General features: G+C 34.4%; 1 protein-coding gene across 2 annotated transcripts in view; it reads right to left on the reverse strand.

Moving 5' to 3' along the window:
* Window positions 1–4,632, reverse strand: part of MED20 (mediator complex subunit 20) — an 82,683-nt gene that overhangs the window by 60,899 nt on the left and 17,152 nt on the right. The window lies entirely within an intron of this gene.

Genomic DNA, 4,632 nt, shown 5'->3' on the forward strand with positions numbered 1-4,632 from the left:
AAATTACTGGTGCCTTATCACAAATCAAGGCATTAACACCAAATTGTACCAATACTCATGGTATTCACCACTGCCACCCATTCACTGTAAAACATAACACCTGTTTCACTTTAAGTCCTTGATACAACACTAAAAATTACTGATGTCATTAAATACCAACCCTTCAATACACATTTTTAAAATATTGTATGTGCTGAAATGAAGTATCCATAAGGTACTTCTGTACCTTACTTAAGTAAAACGGTTGTCTTGAGGAAAAGCCCTTGTGCGATTGTTTGAGTTTTGAGCTGCTTTTTTCATAGAATACCATTTTTTTCTTGAAATCTATAATGGTTAAACTACAGTTATACAGGCTTGGGTATTTGGTAGACATTTCCTGGTAATAAACAAAGTGAACCTGACAGTATTTATTAGCAATGATAAAATTCAGGCTTTCAAGCAAAAATTAGAATTTTTTAAAACTTGGGCCTGACATTGTGAACTTGATAGCATTCCAAGTGAGACTGGTGGTGATTTTTTGATAATTGTATAATGAAATGTGTCAACATTTGGAAGATATGCAATACTTTCCAAATGACCAATATATGATGCCACAAAATCATGAATAGGTAAAGATCCATTCAAACTGAGAGACTGATGAATGTTAATATAAATCAGTACAAGAAGTCCATTGATAGTTCAAGACTCCACATTGCAACTAACCTTTTTTGAGTTTGGATATAGTATCAAAGAATATCCACAATTATCTGAAAAGGACTAAATATATTCCACCCCTTTTCCAACCACACATTTGTGTGAGGTTGGATTTTCTTCATATTCTTAAACTAAAACAACTTATTACAAAAGATTGAATGCAAAAGTAGATATGAAAATCTAGCTGTCTTCTACTAAGCCAAACATTCAAGATATTTGAAAGAATATAAAACCAAACCATTCTTTCCACTAAATTATTTTGTTCTGAAAAACTTATTTTTCATTAAGAATATTTTATTTACATTAACATGTGATAGGCTTATTATCTTAAATGAATTAGCAAATATCTAATTTTTTTCATCTGAAGTTTTAATAATGTAAATATCAATAGACATAATCTACATAAACAAAAGCTCTTGGGGAGACTCAGTACATTTTAAGAGCATCAAGGGGTCCCAAGACAAAACAGTTTGAGAACCATGTATGAGAGGAAGGCAGAAGAGGAAGAAGGCTATTTATTTTTAGGTAATTCAAATAGGAACAAGCCATGTGGGATGGCTAACAAAAAGGTTAGCTTTCGGGTTAACAGTGGAAGTGGTTCATCAATGAGAGATGAGAAAAAGAATCAGGAATACTGAAATATCATTAAAGATACAAATGTTTATGAGTGCAATCATAATATGCATGGCATTTAAAAATAACTTTGGAACAAGCTTGGCTTAGTCTTGGGGGAGTAAGAGGAATTGGGATGGAATTGTTACACATAAAAAATATACTCATTTTCTCTACATTATTTCTTAGCCCAGCCTCTTTTCATTTAGGTTGTAGGAGAACAAGTAAAATACTATGAATAAGTATTAAGAACATATTTCCATGACCCAGAGACGGTTTATAACAACTGCTTACTGATCTGGTTACAAAAAAATATACTTTCAATTACAAAAACACCCTTTGCACTGAGGGAGAATTTCAACCTGTCACCAATCAACAAAGACTCCATAACTTCAAACATCAGAACCAAACACCAAAACCAAAACAACAACAAAAAACAAACACCATTCTGACCTACAGAACTGTGAGTTAGTTAATGAGTGCTGTTTTAAATTTAAAACAAACCAAAACAAAGAAAAAGCACCAATACATTCAGAACCATTAAAAAGACCTAAGAGTACAAATGGCATTTTCTTCCCTACTAACACTTCTACTTTGAACCTTTCAAGAACCCCGTGAAGTAGGGAAACTAGGCACTGTTATTCCCACTTTACAGATGAGATCCAGAGAGGCCAACATGACTGAAGTTACAAGCAAGTTAGGGACAGTGCTATGGCTATCTGCCCCTAGATAAGTGATCTTTCCTCTCTAAACAGCTGTCTTAGGATACCCATCACCTCCATATCTCTAGCCTTGCCTTTTCTACACACAAAAAGTTTCAAATTTCAAATTCTGGCTTTGCAACAATGTATGATATATAAATGTGGCCCCTAAATTCTCTTTTTTTTTAAAGCCTCCAAACAAAATTCAGTAGAATTCATACCAACTTTAAAAACAGGTCAGGTTTTAGTAATGGGTGGTTGTGATAGTAGCACAACATTGTGAAGCAATTAACAGCACTGAAATATATATCTGAGTATGATTAAAAGGGAAAATGTTAGATTGTATATCTGACAACAATAAAAATTTTTAATATTTAATGTTTTTCTTTCTTTTTCGGGAGTGATAAAAGTGTTCTAAAAAATGATCATGGTGATGAATATACTACTATGTGATGATACTGTGAGCCATTGATTGTGCACCATGTATGGAATGTTTGTAAAGAATGTTTGTGCTAATACTACCTAACTGTAATACAATTATGTTAAAACACTGAATGAAGCTGAATGTGAGAATGATAGAGGGAGGAGGGCTGGGGGCACAAATGAAACCAGAAAAAAAGATAGACAATAAAGACTGAAATGGTATAAAATGCCTAGAGTGTATAATGATAGTGACCAAATGTACAAATTTAAAAAATGTTTTTGCGTGAGGAAGAACAAAGGAATGTCATTACTGCAGAGTGCTGAAAATAGATGGTAATTAATATTTTTAAATTTTAACTTATGTGTGAGACTAAAGCAAAAAATGTTTATTTGGTACAAAATTTATATTTTGACTAGTGTATTTCCTAATATAACTTACGTAGACAGCTTAATTGAACACCATAAGTACATGGAACCTTGAGTAGGACATGAGATTTTGTTGGTTTGTCCAGAGTGATGCCCCAATAAATTCCAGAGTGATTTGAACAGTGAATAAAAAAGTATTTGCAAAGTCCCCTTTGGGGAATGTTGAGAAGGGGGGGAAATTCAACTTCCCCAAGTTGAATTCTTGATATTCTCACAAGCAGTGCGGACAACCAAAGCTATAGGCTAAGCCCCCAATCTTGGTGTTTGTTCATATGAAACTTAACCCCACAAAGGATAGGCCTTAAAATTAGGCCTAAGAGTCACCCCCAAGAGACCCTCTTTTGTTGCTCAGATGTGGCCTCTCTCTCCAACCAACCCAACAAGCAAACTCACCACCCTTCCCCTGTCTACGTGCAACATGACTCCCAGGAATGTGGACCTTCTTGGCAATGTGGGACAGAAATCCTAGAATGAGCTGAGACTCAGCATCAAGGGATTGAGAAAACTCCTAGAATGAGCTGAGACTCAGCATCAAGGGATTGAGAAAACCCCTAGAATGAGCTGAGACTCAGCATCAAGGGATTGAGAAAACCTTCTCGACCAAAAGGGGGAAGAGTGAAATGAGACAAAATATTTTAAGTGTCAATGGCTGAGAGATTCCAAACAGAGTGGAGAGGTTATCCTGGAGGTTCTTCTTATGCATTAAATAGATATCACCTTGTTAGTCAAGATGTAATGGAGAGGCTGGAGGGAACTGCCTGAAAATGTAGAGCTGTGTTCCAGTAGCCATGTTTCCTCAAGATAATTGTATAATGATATAGCTTTCACAATGTGACTGTGTGATTGTGAAAACCTTGTGACTGAACATATGGAATAAAAATAAAGAATGGGAGAACAAATGTTAAAATAAATTTAGTTTGAAATGCTAGTGATCAATGAAAGGGAGGGGTAAGGTGTATGGTATGTACAATTTTTTTTCTGTTTTCTTTTCCTGAATAGATGCAAATGTTCCAAGAAATGATCATGATGATGAATATGCAACTATGTGATGATATTGTGAATTACTGATTATATATGTAGAACAGAATGATCAAAAGTTAAGAATGTTTGCGTTTGGTATTTTTTGGTATTTAAGAAAATTAATAAAAAAACAATGGTACTATACTATACAAACAATGAACCCTATGTTAAACCATGACTTTAATTAATAACACAATTATAAAAATGTACCATCATCAATTGTAACAGTGTTCCACACCAATGCAGGGTGGTGGTGGGGTGGAATGTGGGGATCTTGAGTTTTATGCATGATTATTCTGTAAACTCACAATTTTCTCTAATAAAAAAACAAACAAAAAACAAAAATACATGTCTATCCTACCAGATGGAGTAGGGGTATTTCAGAACATAAAACAGAGAATGCAAGAAAATTAGGAATCATTGCCTTAACAGTTCCAATAACCTTTTTTTTACCTGCTAATTTCACCACAGAGGCGAAGAACTATTTCTCTGCCTCATCAATCACCTCAATCTGAAAAATGAATATATACTCATTATGCCAAATTCCATTACAAGAGAATAATTTTCAGATCCCATGGAGTGTGTCATAATGAAAGAGTAACTCCTGGGGCCACAAAGCTATAAAGAATGCATCATACATATTTACTCCCCATGTTTAAAAGGTTGTGTGTGTGTGTGTGTGTGTGTGTGTGTGTGTGTAGAGACAAAAGGAAAAAGGGGAACTTATAGGAAAGATAAGAGCATGAATATTCTTCAT

This window comes from Tamandua tetradactyla, chromosome 5, assembly GCF_023851605.1.
Source record: "Tamandua tetradactyla isolate mTamTet1 chromosome 5, mTamTet1.pri, whole genome shotgun sequence".
NCBI lineage: Eukaryota > Metazoa > Chordata > Mammalia > Pilosa > Myrmecophagidae > Tamandua > Tamandua tetradactyla.